The sequence below is a fragment of the Borostomias antarcticus genome, assembly GCF_949987555.1.
Source record: "Borostomias antarcticus genome assembly, chromosome: 2".
Lineage (NCBI taxonomy): Eukaryota > Metazoa > Chordata > Actinopteri > Stomiiformes > Stomiidae > Borostomias > Borostomias antarcticus.
The window spans coordinates 15,365,527-15,389,269 of record NC_140235.1 but is presented as its reverse complement, the minus strand read 5'-3'; the positions used below and the strand labels follow the sequence as shown (position 1 = coordinate 15,389,269).

General features: G+C 45.1%; 1 pseudogene across 1 annotated transcript; it reads right to left on the bottom strand.

Annotated features, from left to right (window-relative positions):
* Positions 1-204: 204 nt before the first annotated feature.
* LOC311321503 (putative nuclease HARBI1) lies at positions 205-23,743 on the bottom strand (annotated as a pseudogene). Its single transcript has 5 exons — positions 23,575-23,743; positions 1,366-1,533; positions 1,171-1,223; positions 672-781; positions 205-576 (listed from the first exon to the last, which is right to left on the bottom strand). The product of its transcript is annotated as a putative nuclease HARBI1 (transcript).

The following is a 23,743-nucleotide window of genomic DNA, read 5'->3' as shown; positions in this document are numbered from 1 at the left end:
AAAGTGAGCCTGGAGATTAGAAACTGAGGCTGGAGGTGGAGAAACTGGAGTATGAAAAGAAGGTATATCAGTAAGAATGTAATTTATTTCCCAGCATGGATGACAATTCAACTAACATGTCTCTTTGTTTCTAGCAACGAGAGGACGTCTGATTTACATTTCAATAAAAAGTTGTTACTTCACAAAATGTCTCCTGTTCAATGTTCATGCAAAAAATTGCTGGGTGATGGCCTCTCACAGCCCTGCCAGTAGGGTAATCCAAAGTGATGGGGTCCACGACATCAGGGGGTTGCATGGTGACCGGTGGGGCTCTCTCCTTCCTAATGCCAGCTATGTTGTGGAGTACAACACATGCTGACACAATTTGTCAGGCTCTCTCTGGGGCCACCCTGAGCCCGCGCAGGCAGCTGAAGCGGGCTTTCAGAACCCCAAAAGCCATCTCTATCCTGACCCTCGTCTTGGTAAGGGCCACATTTAATGTGTTTTGTGGCCCTGGCTCTGGGTTAGGATAGGGTGTCATCAAGAAGGGCAAGCACGCATACCCCCTGTCCCCAAGCAGCACTCCATTGAAAAGCCCTGAAGGTGAAGAGGAATATTGCCATGGTCAGTATCGCACATGCATTGTGGGAAATGACATGAGAAACACAATATGTAGGCTACAGTTGCCATACCTTGCTCAAACTTGTGGCACAGTGTAGACTCCCTAAAGATCCGGGAGTCATGCACTGACCCAGGCCACTTCGCATCAAGGCTGGTGATCATGCCGTTGTGGTCACGTCATCTGCAAAAGTATTTGTGGTTCACAACATAAGACCATAGAATTAAAAGTGAATGTAGCATGTGCATTTGACTGAATTACTGCTACATGTCTGCTGACTATTTATTATTGAATGAACACGGGGACTGCACTAGACTGTTGATGGTGTGGGGGCGGGGGCGGAGTATGATGGTTTCTTTTTGATGTGATGTATAGTTCTGTACTGCTCCTGTTGACATTAATTTGGTTGTACATGTGCTTTTCTCATAATGACATTGAATTGAATTTGGAAGGTGGGGGTGATATTTATTGATGTGAATATTTCCATATGTGCCATGAAGGAGTTAACTTTCATCAGCTCCTACAACAATCATATCAAGGAATGAGTAGGCCAAATACTGAAGTGTCTTTACCTGCACATTGATGCTATGAAATGACTTGTGCTTCACATAATCCCCCTCATTTTCTCCAAGGGCGGCGGAGATTGGGATATGTGTGCAGTATAGCACCGATCACTCTGGGGAAACCTATGCAAAGGGTGGGCAGCATTGGCTACAACAGTAAACGTCAATTTGGTTTACAGTAGGCTATATCAAGTAGGTTCTTACCTGCCATTTCATAAAAGCCCTCTTTTATGGACTGCATGGGCAAGTGGCCTGGGAAGGTCACAAACGCGTCAAGCAGCTTGGTAAGGGCAACGACCACCTTGCGTATTGCGCGACAGACCGTGTTCTTACTCAGGTTTTCTGCATCGCCGACAGCATACATGTAGCTACCTGTAGCAAGAAACCGCAAAGCAATACATACAGTCTGTGGGACTGTAAGCGCATGACTTGACTGTAGCTACATGTGGCTCAAGCAGCTGACAGATATAAATGATCCCTTCTGCCGAAAATCGGTATCTTTCATATAAATAGTCATCCGAAAACTCCAATGGGTTTTGTCGGTCCTTAAATACTCTCGCCTTCCTTAGAGACCCTCTAACTATTCGCGCACCGAGCTCCACGGGATCCTCTAAGAAGGGACAAGCCATTTTCCACATGTATTGACCATGGATGTATTAATAGAACTGGATACAGCCACTCCATTCACTGACCGCAATCAACAATGAAGCCCTATTGAACCGCGCCATCTTGGCAAATTTGTAGTCATTTGACTATTTCCGGTGACTTTTGTACTTGCGCAGTTGTGCTTTTCAGGCCTACCGGTGACTTTTGTACTTGCGCAGTTGAGCTTTTCTGTCCGACGCGCGTCCACGAAAAAGTTCACCTTTATGTGAAATGATATGGACGCACGTTCCCGGCTCTCTCCGCTTTGATTTAGCAATGAAAACCGGCTTGCATATTAACCTTTTTTTGTCAAATATACATTGGAGAAATTATTTTTTCATCCAGGCATCTTAGTTTTAACAGGTTAAATATAACTGAACATGTTTTGTTTGCTAGTAGATGGTATTCATTCCGTTCGCGATAACGTTATTGCAGCCAGGCTAAATTCCTCCAGGGAGCCAGTGACAGGCGAGTTGAAGAGCTTCACTCCCCGCCAGCAGGAGCTTTGGCCGCTTCTAACGCATCTCGGATAACCCGCGTAGTTCACTGCGGTCAAGCCAGCCTTCAATTCGGAAATACAAGTCATGTGGGCCACAGCCAATTCCCCTTTGCGCAAACATTAGCGTCATTACGGTAAATCGTTTTTTCTCTTGGAAGGACTTATCACCGTCGCATTCACCGACAAGTAGTGAAGTCAAATAACGATGGTTTGATTAAAGAAGTGAAAGGCGGTTGTGGTGTGGCATTTCAAAATAAAGGACCTCTAAATTGTCATAACTATATTTCCTTAATATTCAGATTAGAAATAAAAGGAAATCGCCCATAATACCGCACCTACTCCAATCCAGAGAGCTAGCAGACTACCCCTGGATCTGGGTATATCCCAGTGATTTTCAGGACATTTTGATGTGGCATTTCAAAACAAAAGGCTCTCTAAACTGTTCTATACAACCTACTGTTTCCTGCAATTTCAGGTTAGGATTAAAAGGAGACCGCCCATAATGCATCAACACTTCCACTTCACAGTACTAGTAGACTACCCGAGGATGTCACCCAGTGATTTTCAGGACATTCTGATGTGGCATTTCAAAATAAAGGCCCTCTAAACTGTCCTATACGACCTACTGTTTCCTGCAAATTAGGATTAAAAGGAGACCGCCCATAATGCATCAACACTTCCACTTCACAGTACTAGTTGACAACCTCAGGGTGTCACCCAGTGATTTTCAGGACATTCTGATGTGGCATTTAAAAATAAAGGCCCTCTAAACTGTCCTATACGACCTACTGTTTCCTGCAATTTCAGATTAGGATTAAAAGGAGACCGCCCATAATGCATCACCACTTCCACCTCAGAGTAGTAGTAGACCATCTCAGGGTGTCACCCAGTGATCTTCAGGACATTCTGATGTGGCATTTCAAAATAAAGGCCCTCTAAACTGTCCTATACGACCTACTGTTTCCTGCAATTTCAGATTAGGATTAAAAGGAGACCGCCCATAATGCATCAACATAGGGTGTCACCCAGTGATCTTCAGGACATTTTGATGTGGCATTTCAAAATAAAGGCCCTCTAAACTGTCCTATAAGACCTACTGTTTCCTGCAATTTCAGATTAGGATTGAAAGGAGACCGTCCATAATGCATCAACACTTCCACTTCACAGTACTAGTAGACCACCTCAGGGTGTTACCCTGTGATTTATATGACATTCTGATGTGGCATTTCAAAATAAAGGCCCTCTAAACTGTCCTATACGACCTACTGTTTCCTGCAATTTCAGATTTGGATTCAAAGGAGACCGCCCATAATGCATCAACACTTCCACTTCACAGTACTAGTAGACCACCTCAGGGTGTCACCCAGTTATTTCCAGGACATTCTGATGTGGCATTTCAAAATAAAGGCCCTCTAAACTGTGCTATATGACCTATTGTTTCCTGCAATTTCAGATGAGGATTAAAAGGAGACCGCCCATAATGCCTCAACACTTCCACTTCAAAGCACTAGTAGACCACCTCAGGGTGTCACCCAGTGATGTTCAGGACATTCTGATGTGGCATTTCAAAATAAAGGCCCTCTAAACTGTGCTATACGACCTACTGTTTCCTGCAATTTCATATTAGGATTAAAAGGAGACCGCCCATAATGCATCAACACTTCCACATCAGAGTACTAGTAGACCACCTCAGGGTGTCACCCGGTGATTTTCACGACATTCTGATTTGGGATTTAAAAATAAAGGCCCTCTAAACTGTGCTATATGACCTACTGTTTTCTGCAATTTAAAATTAGGATTAAAAGGAGACCACCCATAATGCCCCAACACTTCCACTTCCGTATACTAGTAGACCACCTCGCGGTGTCACCCAGTGATTTTCAGGACATTCTGATGTGACATTTAAACATAAAGGCCCTCTAAACTGTGCTATACGACCTACTCTTTCCTGAAATTTCAGATTAGGATTAAAAAGAGACCGCCCATAATGCATCAACACTTCCACTTCACAGTACTAGTAGACCACCTCAGGGTGTCACCCAGTGACTTTCAGGACATTCTGATGTGGCCTTTCAAAATAAAGGCCCTCTAAACTGTCCTATACGACCTACTGTTTCCTGCAATTTCAGATTTGGATTCAAAGGAGACCGCCCATAATGCATCAACACTTCCACTTCACAGTACTGGTAGACCACCTCAGGGTGTCAACCAGTGATTTTCAGGACTTTCTGATCTGGCATTTCAAAATAAAGGCCCTTTTAACTGTGCTATACGACCTACTGTTTCCTGCAATTTCAGATTAGGATTAAAAGGAGACAGCCCATAATGCATCAACACTTCCACATCACAGTACTAGTAGACCACCTCAGGGTGTCACTCAGTTATTTCCAGGACATTCTGATGTGGCATTTCAAAATAAAGGCCCTCTAAACTGTGCTATATGACCTACTGTGTCCTGCAATTTCAGATGAGGATTAAAAGGAGACCGCCCATAATGCCTCAACACTTCCACTTCAAAGCACTAGTAGACCACCTCAGGGTGTCACCCAGTGATGTTCAGGACATTCTGATGTGGCATTTCAAAATAAAGGCCCTCTAAACTGTGCTATACGACCTACTGTTTCCTGCAATTTCATATTAGGATTAAAAGGAGACCGCCCATAATGCATCAACACTTCCACATCAGAGTACTAGTAGACCACCTCAGGGTGTCACCCGGTGATTTTCACGACATTCTGATGTGGGATTTAAAAATAAAGGCCCTCTAAACTGTGCTATATGACCTACTGTTTTCTGCAATTTAAAATTAGGATTAAAAGGAGACCACCCATAATGCCCCAACACTTCCACTTCCGTATACTAGTAGACCACCTCGCGGTGTCACCCAGTGATTTTCAGGACATTCTGATGTGACATTTAAACATAAAGGCCCTCTAAACTGTGCTATACGACCTACTCTTTCCTGAAATTTCAGATTAGGATTAAAAAGAGACCGCCCATAATGCATCAACACTTCCACTTCACAGTACTAGTAGACCACCTCAGGGTGTCACCCAGTGACTTTCAGGACATTCTGATGTGGCCTTTCAAAATAAAGGCCCTCTAAACTGTCCTATACGACCTACTGTTTCCTGCAATTTCAGATTTGGATTCAAAGGAGACCGCCCATAATGCATCAACACTTCCACTTCACAGTACTGGTAGACCACCTCAGGGTGTCACCCAGTGATTTTCAGGACTTTCTGATCTGGCATTTCAAAATAAAGGCCCTCTTAACTGTGCTATACGACCTACTGTTTCCTGCAATTTCAGATTAGGATTAAAAGGAGACAGCCCATAATGCATCAACACTTCCACATCACAGTACTAGTAGACCACCTCAGGGTGTCACTCAGCGATTTTCAGGACATTCTGATCTGGCATTTCAAAATAAAGGCACTCTAAACTGTGCTATACGACCTACTGTTTCATGCAATTTCAGATTAGGATTAAAAGGAGACCGCCCATAATGCATCAACACTTCCACTTCACACTACTAGTAGACCACCTCAGGGTGTCACCCAGTGATTGTCAGGACATTCTGATGTGGCATTTCAAAATAAAAGCATTTTAAATTGTCAAACTGCTTAAATCAGGGTTAATTCAGGATTAAAAGAGAAATACCCATAATGCAATGGGTTTTTATACTACTCAGTAGTAGTAGGCCCCCTCTGGGTCTGACTCACGGAGTTTCACGAGATTCTGATGTGCCATTCCAAAAAAATGCCCAAAACTGCTTAAATCAGGATTTAAATAAAACTACCCATAATGCAACTGGTTCTATACTACACAGTGGTATTAGGCTTCCTCTCGGTCTGACTCATGAAGTTTAACCAGATTCTGATGTGCCATTTCAAAATAAAAGCCTTCTAAAAAAAAACTGCTGACATCAGGATTAAAAGAAAACTAACCATAATGCAACAGGTTCTATACTACACAGTGGTAGTAAGCCCCCTCTCGGTCTGAATCATGAAGTGGCATGAGATTCTGATGTGCCATTTCAAAATAAAATCCTTCTAAATTATAAAAAAGAATCCAGATTTTATCCTGATTTAAGCAGTTTTTTACACTTTAAACAGCTTTTATTTTGAAATGGCACATCAGTATCTTGTGAAACTCCATAAGTCAGACCGTGAAGGTGTATACTACCACTGTGTAGTATAGAACCCGTTGCATTATGGGTAGTTTTCTTTTAATCCTGATGTAAGCAGTTTTTTAGATTTTAGAAGGCTTTTATTTTTAAATGAGTCAGATCGAGAGGAAGCCTAATACCACTGTGTAGTATAGAACCAGTTGCATTATTTATGAGGGAGGTGGAGCGATACCAATTACACCTGGTGGGGCTATCCTCCACGCACAGCACAGACGCCGGAACCAAACTCCTGGATAGGGGTTGGACCCTGTTCTTCTCCGGAGTTGCTCACGGTATGAGGCGTAAGGCAGGTGTGGCTATACTAGCTAGCCCCCAGCTGAGCGCCTCTGTGCTAGAGTTCACCCCAGTGGACGAGAGGGTCGCCTCCCTGCACCTTAGGACTGTGGGGGGGTACTCTGACTGTGGTTTGTGCTTATGCACCTAACAGTAGTTCAGAGTACTCGGCCTTCCTGCAGACCCTACAGTAAGTGGAGTCCTATTATATTATACTATATTTGGGGCTCCTCAGGGGACTCCACTGTCCTATTGGGGACCTTCAATGCACACATGGGCAATGATGGAGAAACTTGGAGGGGCGTGATTGGGAGGCATGGTCACCACGATCTGAACCCGAGTGGTGTTTTGTTGTTGGACTTCTGTGCTAGTCACGGTTTGTCCATAATAAACACCATGTTCGAACACAAGGATGCCCACAAGTACACCTGGCATCATAACACCTTAGGCCGTAGGTCGATGATCGATTTTGTTATCGTATCATCTGATCTGAGGCCATGTTTTTTGGACACTCGGGTAAAGAGAGGGGCAAAGCTGTCCACTGATCACCATCTGGTGGTGAGCTGGTTTCGATGGCGGGGGAAGGTCCTGGACAGACCTGGAAAACCCAAGCGTGTAGTGAGGGTGAACTGGGAACGTCTGGAGGAAGAGCCTGTCCGGAGAGATTTCAACTGCCACCTCCGGCTGAGCTTCTCAGGCATCCCTGTGGAGGTTGGGGACATTGATCATGAGTGGTCGGTGTTCAAAGGAAGGAGGACTTTGCGGAACTCCTGAACCCGAATAATCCACCCTCTACAATCGAGGCAGAGCCGGAAGATGATGGGGGGTCATCAAATACCTTGGAGGAGGTCACTGAGGTAGTCAAACTCCACAGTGGCAAAGCCCCAGGCACTGATGAGATCCGTCCAGAAATTCTGAAGGCGCTGGGTGTTGAGGGGCTGTCTTGGTTGACACGCCTCTTTAACCTTGCGTGGAAGTCTGGGTCAGTGCCAAAGGAGTGGCAGACTGGGGTGGTGGTCCCAATATTCAAAAAAGGGGACCAGAGGGTGTGTGCCAATTATAGAGGCATCGCATTACTCAGCCTCCCAGGGAAAGTGTACTCCAAGGTGCTGGAAAGGAGGGTCCGGCCGATAGTCGAACCTCAGATCGAAGAGGAACAATGCGGATTTCGTCCTGGTCGTGGAACCACCGACCAGCTCTTCACTCTCGCGAGGATCTTGGAGGGGGCTTGGGAGTTTGCCCAACCTGTCTACATGTGTTTTGTGGACTTGGAGAAGGCTTACGACTGGGTCCCTCGAGAGGTCTTGTGGAGGGTTATGCGGGAGTATGGGGTGAGGGGGTCCCTACTTAGGGCTATCCAATCCCTGTACACCCAGAGCGAGAACTGTGTCCGGGTCCTCGGCAGTAAGTTGTCTTCCTTTCCGGTGTGGGTTGGCCTCCGCCAGGGCTGCGCTTTGTCACCAATCCTGTTTGTGATTTTCATGTACAGGCTATCGAGGCGTAGCCGTGGGGAGGTGGGTTTGCAGTTCAGAGAGCTGGGGATCGCGTCGCTGCTATTTGCAGATGATGTGGTCCTGATGGCATCATCTGCCTGCGACCTCCAGCACTCTCTGGATAGGTTCGCAACTGAGTGTGAAGTGGCTGGGATGAGAATCAGCACCTCTAAATCTGAGGCCATGGTTCTCAGCAGGAAACCGGAAGCCTGTCCGCTCCGAGTAGGAATTGAGTCCTTACCCCAAGTGAAGGAGTTCAAGTATCTGGGGGTCTTGTTCACGAGTGAGGGAACCATGGAGAGGGAGTTTGGCCGGAGAATCGGAGCAGCTGGTGCGGTTCTGCAGTCGCTTTACCGCACTGTTGTGACGAAAAGAGAGCTGAGCCAAAAGGCAAAGCTCTCGATCTACCGGTCTATCTTCGTCCCCACCCTCACCTATGGTCATGAAGGATGGGTCATGACTGAAAGAATGAGATCACGGATACAAGCGGCCGGTTTTCTCCGGAGGGTGGCTGGGGTCTCCCTGAGAGATTGGATGAGAAATTCAGTCATCCGGGAGAGACTCGGAGTAGAACTGTTGCTCCTTTGCGTCGAAAGGAGCCAGTTGAGGTGGTTCGGGCATCTAGTGAGGATGCCTCCTGGGCGCCTCAATAGGGAGGTGTTCCAGGCGTGTCCAGCTGGGAGGAGGCCGCAGGGTAGACCCAGGACTAGGTGGTGGGACTACATCTCCGCACTGGCCTGTGAGTGGCTAAAGATTCCCCAGGCGGAGCTGGTTGATACTGCTAGGGAAAGGGATGTCTGGGGCCCCATGCTGGAGCTGCTGCCTCCGCAACCCGACCCCGGATAAGCGGATGAAGATGGATGGATGAACATCAGAATCTCTTGAACCTTCATGAGTCAGACTGGGACGAGGCCTACTACCACTGTGTAGTATAGAACCCGGTAGTTTTCTTTAATCCTGATTTTATCTTGATTTAAGCAGTTTTTTAGAATTTAGAAGGCTTTTATTTTGAAATGGCACATCAGAATCTCGTGAAACTTTATGATTCATACCGAGACGGGCCTACCACCACTGTGTAGTATAGAACCCGTTGCATTATTGGTAGTTTTCTTTTAATCCTGATTTAATCCTGATTTAAGCAGTTTTGACACTTTAAAAGGCTTTTATAGTAAGTAAGTAAAAGTTTATTTGTATAGCATCCCTCTCAGCACGGATGCACAGAGTGCTTCACATAAGGTGCAGGTGACAAAAAATGCATAGTAAAATAAACTAGAAAGTACATTTCCTGGAGAAAATGTGAGGTGGGCTACCTGCTGCAGTTGTATGTAACAGCTACTGCTAGAACTACTACGGACCAGGCAATCTCCATGCACCCACCGGCGAAGAACGTGCATCTCTAGCCCACTCAGGGGGGGTCCGTGGTGTGGTGGCGAGACTCCGCCCCCTCAGGTCAGAGCCAGTCGGGGACAGTGTACCCCTCTCCGGGCCACCTACCTGACTCCACCGGTGAAAACCGTGTGTCTCTAGCCCACTCAGGGTCTGAGTTGTGGGGCCCGTGGCGTGGATAGTGGCATACTGGTTAGGCTCCGCCCCCTTGGGTCACAGCTAGTCGGGGACAGTACAGTGACCTCCGGGCAATTTCCATGCATCCACCATTGAAGACTGTGTGTCTCTAGCCCACTCGGGCTGAAAAGTTGGTTCTGTGGAGTGAAGATCATGTGTCTCTTTTCCCTTTTGGCTGAGTTCTGTGCTACCACATTAGTTATAAAAGGGTGCCTGTACCTTTAAGAGAGGCTGCACATTCACACAAATTCAAAAAAGCAACAGCTGCCACCACTCTTATCCCAACTGACACTCTGATCCTAGACATGGTCCGCTTCAGACAGCTCTATCGCAAAAACTATAAATGTTACAGCTTATATATTGACACCATGGCAACAAGTTAGAAAAAGGGTAAATATGCAAAATTAGCAGCTCAAAAGTTAGTGTGGCACCATATGTTTCAATGGGGAGCGCAGTTGCCGAACAAATCGTCATACCTCAAAAACGGTAAGTCACACAGCTTAGATACTTACATTCTATGAATCAGCACAGTTGTGTGAACGTTTTGATGTATAATATGTGTGTGAGCTTTCAAAACTGTAGGAGTGCCAGCAGTTTACAAAATGTGCGAATATTTTCAAAGCAACAGCTGCCACCACTCTAAAAACATAATGATACGGAACATTCCAACAGCAGTTTCAATGGCACAAAAATTACTATTAAAAGTTAAATTACTAAAAAACAAAACAAAAAAAACTACAAAATCTGAATACATCCGGGAAACAGCTAAAGACGAACATTTTAAAGTTTGAATGAAGTTTCTAGCACAAAGTATGAAGAAGTAGTTAAAGGAGAATGCTCGTTTTTGACAACCTGGACCTTATTTACGCCATATTATAAGACGTTTCACTCACCGAGATAACTTTGGTGTAATTCGGAGGCCTGTAGAAGAAATTTTAAATCCAGCGTGAGCCAAGTATATCCATGTAATGGCGGCGGACGGGGCACCGAGAATGCAGCTTCTAAAAAATCTATTTTCTGCCGCGAAACGGTTGTTTTCATCAATCTGTCTTTATGAATCGCTAGTTGTGCTTACATAGAGCGAGGGCTTGTTGTGGTTTTTCACATGCCTCTGTAATATGATCTTTAGAAACGTCTTTAGAAACGAAATAGCTTCCCCACTTGCTCCAGCACGCATGAGCACAGCATGCAAGCATTGCTCCAGCACGCTGTGCATTCTCCTTTAAGGGCCAAAACACTGAGGAGAATAATAAGAAAGAAAGAAAGAAAGAAATAGTGGGAATATCACAAGTTAACAAGTTATCACAACCTAATAACATAACAAAAAGTATACAAAGAGTGGGCAAATTCAAAGGCATTATGCCTTTGCCGTTGCATTATGGGTGTTTTTCTTTTGATCCTGATTTACCCTGATTTAAGCAGTTTTTGACACTTTAAAAGGCTTTTATTTTGAGATCCTGCATCAGACCATCACTGGGTGACACCCTGAGGTGGTCTACTAGTGCTTTGAAGTGGAAGTGTTGAGGCATTATGGCCGGTCTCCTTTTAATCCTAATATGAAATTGCAGGAAACAGTAGGTCATATAGCACAGTTTAGAGGGCCTTTATTTTGAAATGCCACATCAGAATGTCCTGGAAATAACTAGGTGACACCCTGAGGTGGTCTACTAGTGCTCTGAAGTGGAAGTGTTGAGGCTTTATGGCCGGTCTCCTTTTAATCCTAATCTGAAATTGCAGGAAACAGTAGGTTGTATAAGACAGTTTAGAGGGCTTTTATTTTGAAATGCAACATCAAGATGTCGTGAAAATCACTGTGTGACACCTTGAGGTGGTCTACTAGTACTCTGACATGGAAGTGTTGAGGCATTATGGGCGGTCTCCTTTTAATCCTCATCTAAATTTGCAGGAAACAGTAGGTCATATAGTACAGTTTAGAGGGCCTTTATTTTGAAATGCCACATCAGAATGTCCTGGAAATAACTGGGTGACACCCTGAGGTGGTCTACCAGTACTGTGAAGTGGAAGTGTTGATGCATTATGGGCGGTCTCCTTTGAATCCAAATCTGAAATTGCAGGAAACAGTAGGTCGTATAGGACAGTTTAGAGGGCCTTTATTTTGAAAGGCCACATCAGAATGTCCTGAAAGTCACTGAGTGACACCCTGAGGTGGTCTACTAGTACTGTGAAGTGGAAGTGTTGATGCATTATGGGCGGTCTCTTTTTAATCCTAATCTGAAATTTCAGGAAAGAGTAGGTCGTATAGCACAGTTTAGAGGGCCTTTATGTTTAAATGTCACATCAGAATGTCCTGAAAATCACTGGGTGACACCGCGAGGTGGTCTACTAGTATACGGAAGTGGAAGTGTTGGGGCATTATGGGTGTTCTCCTTTTAATCCTAATTTTAAATTGCAGAAAACAGTAGGTCATATAGCACAGTTTAGAGGGCCTTTATTTTTAAATCCCACATCAGAATGTCGTGAAAATCACCGGGTGACACCCTGAGGTGGTCTACTAGTACTCTGATGTGGAAGTGTTGATGCATTATGGGCGGTCTCCTTTTAATCCTAATTTGCAGGAAACAATAGGTCGTATAGGACAGTTTAGAGGGCCTTTATTTTGAAATGCCACATCAGATTGTCCTGAAAGTCACTCGGTGACACCCTGAGGTGGTCTTCTACTATTCTGAAGTGGAAGTGTTGATGCATTATGGGCGGTCTCCTTTTAATCCTAATCTGAAATTGCAGGAAACAGTAGGTTGTATAGGACAGTTTAGAGAGCCTTTATTTTGAAATGCCACATCAGAATGTCCTGAAAATCCCTGGGTGACACCCTGAGGTGGTCTACTAGTACTGTGAAGTGGAAGTGTTGATGCATTATGGGCGGTCTCCCTTTAATCCTAATCTGAAATTGCAGGAAACAGTAGGTCATATGGGACAGTTAAGAGGGCCTTTATTTTCAAATGCCACATCAGAATGTACTGAAAATGACTAGGTGACACCCTGAGGTGGTCTACTAGTACTGTGTAGTGGAAGTGTTGATGCATTATGGGCGGTCTCCTTTTAATCTTAATCTGAAATTGCAGGAAACAGTAGGTTGTATAGGACAGTTTAGAGAGCCTTTATTTTGAAATGCCACATCAGAATGTCCTGTAAATCACTGGGTGACACCCTGGCCGTGTCCGAATTGCATACTACTTGCTATATAGTAGGCGAGATGCAGCATGCTGCATCAAAACTGTGCATACTGTATTTCGCCTACTATATAGTAGGTACTATATAGTAGGCGAAATCGGCGAAAAAATGGCCGAAAATGTAGCATAGTCCAGAGCATACTGTTCCGGAAGTCGAGACGTGATACGTCACTGGGCTGAGAAAAATAAAAAAAGATGGCGAACGAAGAGGTCTCCGGGACCGCAGCGGGAGTTTTCAAATGTAAGTATTGACTTAATTTGTCGATGAAAAATTTATTTTTTCCGACAGATATCTTAGTTATAATGACACAGAGCTACAAATGCAGTTTTGTGTATATAGGTGGGGTAGAAATGACATTTCGAAAAAGAACGTCATGATAGCTAGCTGCTCTCATTGATCTCTGTGGTGGACGTTACGTTAGCTAGCTAGCCCAGCCAACGTTAATAGGCTGCTAACGTTACAGGTGTTCAGACGGCTCTTGCTCAAAACGTATTAATGTCATAGCTTAAATGTTATTATAGCTAGAATCAAGACAAACAGAGTAACATTCCCATGTAATATGACCATGATTGCTTAAGAAATGTATAAGAAATGTCGAAATTGTGATGAGTTGTTAAATGGCTGACCTAAGCCACCGAGCCTAACGTTACTTGAAGTTGTTTAAACAATTGTCTGTTCATTCCATGATTTAAACGAGTTCAACTGTTCATATATCATATATGAATATATTAGTATTCATTGTCCCATAATACTTCTGGATGTATTACAGGGACCAACGACCACACCAGGGACGATGATCCTCTGGAGGACGGCTGCATGGGTGGCCCCCATCGCCTCTTCCAAGACCCCGTACCACTTCCACGAAGCGGCTGTGGCCTCCCCTCCCTCTGTGCTGACCCCAGTTCTGGGGCTCTTTAGGTCCTATGAGGTTAGATAACAGTTTTCTAGTGTCATACAAACTGTGAGTCCCTATCAATATATTTGCTATCATGTAGCCTGTAGATCAAAATCACCTTGTACATGGCTACAAGGTTCTCTGTGTGCTTTATCCAGGCTGTCTCCGTCGTCCCCTGCAGCCCAGCTTCTAAGATGTAGGTCCTACATAAATCAATATTCAAAGTAAAAAGACCGCTGGATTGCTTCTGAACAACAATGCATACGTTAGTTAACTTACTCCAAGCCTTTCAGCGTGGTGTTTCTCTTCCCCGTAAACAGGGAAGAGTTGGCCGTCCTCCAGAGGGAGGACCGGCTGATGTTGAATGGGGGAGAGAGAAGGCAGAGATGAAGGCTGAGTGGAGGGAGGAAAGGGGGTTGTTTAAGGAGAGGGAGGACCGGCTGATGTTGCTTCTAGAAGCCTCAGTCAAAAAAAACGGTTTTATCTTCCATTATTGTTTTTGTTATTTTTGATTAAATGTATTTTCTTGAATTAAATTGGTGTTTGTGTGTCATTCCTTGTAATGTATTCCCAGTCAAAGAACAAATGTCACTATACCTAAAACCAGTCATTAGAGTAAAAGAACATTCCTAATGGACATTGTAGTTTGCAATTAGGCATAAAAGACGGAACACACATGTTGGTTCACAATGCTTCATTGGAATTATTCAGAGACGGTTATGAAAGCTTCACTGTTTAATGTGTCTGACTAACGACTACTTGATAAGGGAGTTACATGTCCAAAGCGCTCTGCGTGTTGTGTTAAGACCTTCCAAGTTACTGTACATGACCTGTAGACATATCAAGACAATGTGTCTGATGTGTAGATATTACACTTTGTTGAAATGTTAATACATCAAGAAGTAACCTTTACATGTATAATGGAAGAAACACAACCATAAACATTTCTTGGATATTTTTATTACACAATGGTCTTCAAATATACTTTTGACTTGTTTATATTTGGTCAGATCATTAGCTTTCCTTGCAAAAGGTACTGACAGGATAACGCTGATCTGTTGTCTCGCCCTAAAATACTTAAACTGATTACTATGTACAGTGTTACACATAAATTTAAACACAAATACATTTAAACAAATGCCTCAAGGCTGCCTATAACCAACTGATCGGTGTTTAAAGCCTCAAGGCTGTCTATAAGGAACAAGGCAAAGCACACTCATGAACTGATAGACTGACTACTTATGGCAGGATGCGGGTAGTCGTGCTCACCAAGAGCTGGGATCCAGGCAGATAATAGATAGATGTCATTATCTGTAGAGCTAAAATGTAACATTACAAAGCAGGCGTGTAGTGATGAGTAAACCCAGGTAAACTCAGTTTACCCACCTCTTTAAAATGAGTTGAGTTTTATTGTTTTGCTTACCTGCCTCTCAGAATCTATTTAATATAACATCCCTGGAACAAATGTAACAGTATAGCTAGCCCCAAGCCAGCACATGCGGGGCTATCAACTAACCTAGCTAACTAGCGTAGCTAGCAAGCTAACGTTCAATATTTACCTCAACTACAAGCATGTCGAGAAGATCTCATGACGGCTCTTCTCCTTGCAGCGTTAACACGTCTTCTCCTGGCGGCAGCAGCAGCCGCACATCCCATGCCAGGCTACATTTTTGTGGATAATACACAAAATGATCACAGAAAACACGGATAATTGTACCACAGCTTCGCGGGAGTAAACAGTATCGTATCCCGTCACTTCCGCTGGATGACTCGAGTAGCATGCTGTATTTTCTCGCATACTACACGCGTTTTGTGGAACAGTAGGTACTATATAGTATGCAGTATGCCTACTATATAGTGCCTACTATATAGCAAGTAGCAGGTAGTATGCATTTCGGACACGGCCCCTGACGTGGTCTACTAGTACTGTCAAGTGGAAGTGTTGATGCATTATGGGCGGTCTCCCTTTAATCCTAATCTGAAATTGCAGGAAACAGTAGGTCATATAGGACAGTTTAGAGGGCCTTTATTTTGAAATGCCACATCAGAATGTCATATAAATCACAGGGTGACACCCTGACGTGGTCTACTAGTACTGTGAAGTGGAAGTGTTGATGCATTATGGGCGGTCTCCTTTTAATCCTAATCTGAAATTGCAGGAAACAGTAGGTTGTATAGGACAGTTAAGAGAGCCTTTATTTTGAAATGCCACATCAGAATGTCATATAAATCACAGGGTAACACCCTGAGATGGTCTACTAGTACTGTGAAGAGGAAGTGTTGATGCATTATGGACGGTCTCCTTTCAATCCTAATCTGAAATTGCAGGAAACAGTAGGTCGTATAGGACAGTTTAGAGGGCCTTTATTTTGAAATGCCACATCAGAATGTCCTGAAGATCACTGGGTGACACCCTGAGGTGGTCTACTAGTACTGTCAAGTGGAAGTGTTGATGCATTATGGGCGGTCTCCTTTTAATCCTAACCTGAAATTGCAGGAAACAGTAGATTGTATAGGACAGTTTAGAGAGCCTTTATTTTGAAATGCCACATCAGAATGTCATATAAATCACAGGGTGACACCCTGAGGTGGTCTACTAGTACTGTGAAGTGGAAGTGTTGATGCATTATGGACGGTCTCCTTTCAATCCTAATCTGAAATTGCAGGAAACAGTAGGTCGTATAGGACAGTTTAGAGGGCCTTTATTTTGAAATGCCACATCAGAATGTCCTGAAAATCACTGGGTGACATCCTCAGGTGGTCTACTAGTACTGTGAAGTTGAAGTGTTGATGCATTATGGGCGGTCTCCTTTTAATCCTAACCTGAAATTGCAGGAAACAGTAGGTTGTATAGAACAGTTTAGAGAGCCTTTATTCTGAAATGCCACATCAGAATGTCCTGAAAATCACTGGGATATACCCAGAGCCAGGGGTGGTCTGCTAGCTCTCTGGATTGGAGTAGGTGCCGCATTATGGGTGATTTCCTTTTATTTCCAATCTGAATATTAAGGAAATATAGTTATGACAATTTAGAGGTCCTTTATTTTGAAATGCCACACCACAACCGCCTTTCACTTCTTTAATCAAACCATAGTTATTTGACTTCACTACTTGTCGGTGAATGCGACGGTGGTAAGTCCTTACAAGAGAAATAACGATGTACCGTAATGACGCTAATGTTTGCGCAAAGGGGAATTGGCTGTGGCCCACATGACTTGTATTTCCAAATTGAAGGCTGGCTTGACCGCAGTATGAGTTCGTGGCTGCTATTTCACATTCGCCCTTGATCAATCGAATCTTATCTCCGTATAAATACACATTAAGCCTATATCGCCTTATTCACCACAAAATATGTTTCAATCTGAGGTTATTTTCATAGATAGATTTTGCCTCATCGTCATCCGCTTATCCGGGGTCGGGTCGCGGAGGCAGCAGTTCCAGCAGGGAGCCCCAGACATCCCTTTCCCTAGCAGCATCAACCAGTTCTGCCTGGGGAATCTTTAGCCGTTCATAGGCCAGTGCGGATGTTTAATCAAATGTGTTAATGAAAATTACCACAAAAAAGGAGAGTAGTCAAAGCACACCGCTCAAAAAGGGCTTAATACATACAACAAACTGATCAGGCTAATCATTTTTTAATGAAAATGACCACAAGACAACATCCTGTGCATAGTTGAAATGGTAGTGGGATACGGTGATAAACTGGAGTGATCATTTGACAGCAATTATTAGCCTTTTCCAGGAATGGACAGAAATGGGATATTTTTAGAATAACAGGAATTTATTGACATACAATGGAAAGGAGTTGATGTGTAGGCATAAAGATGAAACGATACACTGAGTTTGGGTGTTTTCAGTCAACGTTGGCGTTGACCGCTTCTAGCTATCGAATGGCCGACTGGATAGCCTAACGTTAGAGAGATAAATGTAGGCTATGGTTATGTTAATAAAGCTTATACATGTTATTAAACATGCATGCAGCACTGCCGATCTGAACGATTGATTCATTATTACCATAGATCGGTATTGGGATTGATCAAGGGCGAATGTGAAATAGCAGCCACGAACTCAGCGGGTTATCCGAGATGCAGTAGCAGCGGCCAAAGCTCCTGCTGGCGGGGAGTGAAGCTCTTCAACTCGCCGGTCACTGGCTCCCTGGAGGATTTTAGCCTGGCTGCAATAACGTTATCGCGAACGGAATGAATACCATCTACTAGCAAACAAAACATGTTCAGTTATATTTAACCTGTTAAAACTAAGATGCCTGGATGAAAAAATAATTTATCCAATGGATATATTTGACAAAAACAGGTTAATATGCAAGCCGGTTTTCATTGCTAAATCAAAGCGGGGAGAGCCGAGAACGTGCGTCTACATTTCACATAAACGTGAACTTTTTTGTGGACGCGCGTCGGACAGAAAAGCTCAACTGCGCAAGTACAAAAGTCACCGGAAATAGCCAAATGACTACAAATCTAGCCAAGATGGCGCGGTTCAATAGGCCTTCACTTTAGATTTCGAATCCTGGGGGCTTGGGTATTGACTGGTTGACTACCGGTGTTTTGTATAGCGTCGAGCCGTAATCTGGAACTTAACCTGCCACCGAGCAGGTTAGCTCGCCAGCATAAGTTACCATGGCGATATAACGCGGTGAAAAGAGATCCACCTTCGTGATACGGATGAACCAGTCTTGAACCTGAAGTTATCGCGCTAACCCCGTAATCCAGCTTCGTAGTACAGGGCTCATGTCCCTCTCTCAGCCGCTGGGCCCGATCAGACTGAGGAGCTGTCCTGGAAGCACACTTTTCAACCTCTCTGCTGTCCGCTGCAGTGTTATGGTCTACGTTCAAACTGATTCTGAACGTTTCCCCCAGTGCAGTGTTATGGTCTACGTTCAAACTGATTCTGAACGTTTCCCCCAGTGCAGTGTTATGGTCTATGTTCAAACTGATTCTGAACGTTTCCCACAGTGCAGTGTTATGGTCTATGTTCAAACTGATTCTGAACGTTTCCCCCAGTGCAGTGTTATGGTCTACGTTCAAACTGATCCTGAACGTTTCCCCCAGTGCAGTGTTATGGTCTATGTTCAAACTGATTCTGAACGTTTCCCCCAGTGCTCGACGCTTGAAAACAGACGCAGACGTAGCGTCGTCTTGATAAGCCCATACACTGAACCAGAGAGGCTGGGCTTCTGAGGGCCGTTAGGGGGCTGGGCTTCTGAGGGCCTTTAGGGGGCTGGGCTTCTGAGGGCCGTTAGGGGGCTGGGCTTCTGAGGGCCGTTGGGGGGCTGGGCTTCTGAGGGCCGTTAGGGGGCTGCTGCCTCAGCTCTCGGTGAAAGCAAAGTCATGGACAGCACACTGTGCTACTCTTCAACACAGGGTGAATTGCACAGTGGTGGTGTATATGTGTGCGGGGTTATGTCATCTCTGTTGAGGATGTGGGATCCACCATGTGGGAACATTAGGCATAGCCGTTACGGGCTGAGGAGATATTTCCACAACGCAACTGTTCAGGAGGGGGCCATGTTTAAAAGCAGCCCAGTTGTTGATGTTGGGGGCTCTGTTTCTGGCAGGCTCAACTACCCGAACACCACATTCTGGGGGTGAGAGGATAAATGGTATACTGAACACAAGTGGGAAATTCCACATCTCCATTTTCGCCTCTAGCCTGGTGCGCTCAGGCCGAGCGAGCAGGGCCGCGGCCTTCTCTCAGCTTGACCACGGGCCATTGAGCAGACGGGGAGCTGGATATAACAAGTGGATCGTCCAGAGATAGGACGGAGGAACCATCACATATTTACATTTTCATTCCAGCTAGCCAGAACTTGCTCTCCGGCCCCGGGCTGTGTACCATGTGTAACTCCAACCCCAATATTCCAGACATGCGAGGGCTGGGGCCATTTAGCTCTATGAATGTACTGTACAGCTATGTCATACAGTAGTATTTCTGTCAGTCTAGCGTTAACAAGACTCATACTAAATAAACTGTAATGTTGGTCGAACACTCGTGTACATTTAAATGGTCCGTTCATTTGAGTTTTTTTTTTTTTGGATTACAATTTATTCAGCTATTAAATGCTATTCCGCAAAAAGGAAATAATTTCTATCAATATTAATATGTTGAATGACATTTCATGGAGCTTGGTCACTCTTCATTTTAGCAGACGGATCTTACACAACAGGTTTGATTACCCATGCAGGAAGTCAGATGTGATTGGTTCGGAAGGTCATGAGAGAGGAAGTGTTCTCAAAGGGAAGGTGAGTATTTCCATTGGGATGTCCATCCGCTGAGCCCCGAGACTACTGACCTCCCACAGGGAGGGGGACGTGGCACACACCCCTGGTGGACTGACCCCCTCTGACATCTAGGACAAGACAGAAGATATATAGGAAAGAACACTGACATTAATCAGCATCTGTCACATACACACACTCACGCGCACACATACACACACACACACACACAAACACCTCCCCACCACCATGCCCAAATCTCCCACCTCCCATACCCACATCTTACACTAGCACCTGAGTATCCCTGCTGCTACGGTCCTCTTATCAATCAATCAATCAATCAATCAAAGCTTTATTTGTATAGCGCATTTCATACCCAGAGGCAACACAATGCGCTTTACAGAGAACAAGGGAGGTGGGCATACGACCCACCTCTACATATTCCAGAGGGAAGCAAAGCTTATGGACAAAGCTGTCTACATCCTGTTTGGCAGCTGGCTGTAAATGTTTATTAATGCTCAGCCATGACCAAGCAGAACTGCTCTAGAGGAACTATCGAGAAGGGCAGGGGCTGCTATTACTTCTTCCATACTGTATGTCACAGGTTTCACTGTGTCGCTCGTCAGTATCGCTTCCACCCTCGCTTTGCCCACGCTGGGTTCGATCTCGGGTCCTCTGACTTGCCAACGCACATGATGAAAACCTTACATAAGCACTGCTTTAGCCAGCTACGCTGCCAAGAAGCTAGCGATTCGGTGGTGCAGGCGGACAGTGTTTATACTGAGTAGTGAGTTTAACCAATTCAACTTGGTTACACACACGGCATCAAATGTAGGTATCCAAGAGCTTCGGGGGGGAAAAAATGCCGGAAAAAATAAGCACTTGATTGCCCCCGGTTCCCACAGAGATCGGAGTGGTATTACTTTGCGTGGCAACAGCTGGGTCCATCAAACACAATAAAATATTCATTAAGAGAATAAAAAGAGCCAGTTTGCTTAGCTTGGCCACAACTGGCCACTGCCCCGGGATTTACAATGCAGAGGCTTCTGTCCAGACCGCGCTGGGTGTTGTCTGCCCCGCACGGCGGTGTTTATGTAGGCCTTGTTTAAATATTTGAGGAGCACATGTGGGTCTGGATGATGGCACAGGGTTTCATCAAAACTGTGAGGGGCAAACTCGCGGGGGGCCATTTTGCCAGCAGTGTCAACAGCGCGGAATCCTACCCAGTCAACTCGGCAAACATAATAAAGCTGGGCCTCTGGACGGTGGTGACGGCTGCTTTCTGGAAGAGTGCAGGTGTTTTCTCAGAACCCCTTGGATGGAGCCGGTTGGCTGCGCAGATATCTCTGTGATTCTCACTGTCCGCAGTGACAGACGGAAAAAGCCTGCTGTGGGATTAGTCAGTGAGAGAACAGGTTTGACGTAGTTGGCTACAGCATCCCGTAGCTGGAGGGGTTATGCAACACGCTTAGTTGGCTTAGTTGGCAGTAGTGACCGGTTTGCCTTGGACTTCCCAAAAGTGTGTTGCATGACGACCAATGTTCCACTCAGGGAGGGAGCCAACTACTTTAATGATATAAGCCTTTTTGTGATTTTTATGTCTAGTTTTATGATATTTTGGACCAACAACTACTATTTATCGCATAATGGGACAGTCGCCATTGGAATGAACTCCGGGGCCTTGCTGAAAAGGAAGAGTGACAGCTGAGAAACGGACCGCATGACGAGATGGCCTCTGACGTGCGGGTGTTTTGGTAGATGGTACTGCTATGGAACCCGCTGGTGTTTTGGTAGATGGTACTGCTATGGAACCCGCTGGTGTTTTGGTAGATGGTACTGCTATGGAACCCGCTGGTGTTTTGGTAGATGGTACTGCTATGGAACCCGCTGGTATTTTGGTAGATGGTACTGCTATGGAACCGCTGGAGTTTTGGTAGATGGTACTGCTATGGAACCCGCTGGTGTTTTGGTAGATGGTACTGCTATGGAACCCGCTGGTGTTTTGGTAGATGGTACTGCTATGGAACCCGCTGGTATTTTGGTAGATGGTACTGCTATGGAACCCGCTGGAGTTTTGGTAGATGGTACTGCTATGGAACCCGCTGGTGTTTTGGTAGATGGTACTGCTATGGAACCCGCTGGTGTTTAGGTGGATGGTACTGGAACCCGCTGGTTGTTGTAGCACGACAACACTAGTTACCAAATCTGTGCCAAGTGTGTCCGCAACCGCAAACCTTTCTCATTGAGCAACATCTAACCACTACTAGGCCAAAAGTTAGATAGATACTTTAATATTCCTTGTGGGGAAAAATTGGGGGTTTCTGTAGTGGAAAAGTACAGCAGCAGTGGGAAAAAATAATCTATGTAGAATAAAGAGTATACATAGATAATATAGATATTTTAATTTTAAATAATTTAATTACAATTTAATTTATAATTTAATTTATCTTAATTACAAGAAATATAAACATACAATATGCATACATACAGTCTGTATAGATATATGTATAATAATACTCAAATATATACATACATGCACATATCCATATGTTAGAGTCTGATGGCCGCTGGCACAAAGGAGCATCTGAACCGCTCGTAGTGCACCTGGGTGGGAGGAGCCTGTGGGTGGGAGGTGCCTGTGGCTGAAAGTGCTCCCATCTGCCACAGCTCATCATAGAGGGGATGGGAGAGGTTGTCTTGAATAGACTTCAGTTTGTCCCTCATCCTCCTCTCAGCCACAGACTCCAGGCTGTCCAGTTGTTGCCCCACGACAGAGCCAGCCCTCCTCACCAGCTTGTTCAGCTTGTTTGATCACCAGACCTGGTGCTGCCTCTCCAGCAGGCAACGGCAAAGAACAGTGTGCTGCTACCACAGACTGGTAGAACATCCTCAGCAGCCTGCTACACACATCAAAGACCTGAGCCTTCTGAGGAAGAACAGTCTGCTCTGTCCTTTCCTGTAGACGGCCTCGGTGTTGTCAGTCCAGTCCAGTTTGTTGTTCAGGCACTCCCAGGAACTTGTATATTCCACCATCTCAATTTCCTCCCCCAGGATGGTGATAGGGGTTATGGGTATCTTGTTCCTTCTGAAGTCCACCACCAGCTCATTGGTTTCACTGTTGTTTAGTTGGAGCTGATTCTCCTCAGACCATCTGACAAATCTCCTGACCACATCCCTGTACTCCTCATCACCATCTGCCCTGATGCAGCCCATGATCGAGAAGTCATTCGAAAACGAGAAAGGTGACAGGATGGTCCCATGGGGGGTGCTGGTGTTATCACCACCTCGGACAGGCAACCCTGCAGTCGGACATACTGTGGCTTGCCGGTGAGGTAGTCTGTGATCCTGGCCACATGTTGTGTGTGGCTTTGAGCTTTTCTGCTAGCCGGAGGGGCAGGATGTTGAATGCCCTAGAAAAGTCAAAGAACATGACACTGTGCTTCCTGGCCTCTCCAGGTGTGAGTAAGGTCTGTGGAGCAGGTAGATGGTGGCATCGTCCACGCTGATTCCGGCCTGGTACACAAACTGCAGTGGGCCCAGGAAGTCGTTCATGGTGGTCCTAAGGCGCTGCAAAACCAGGCTCTCGCAGACCTTCAT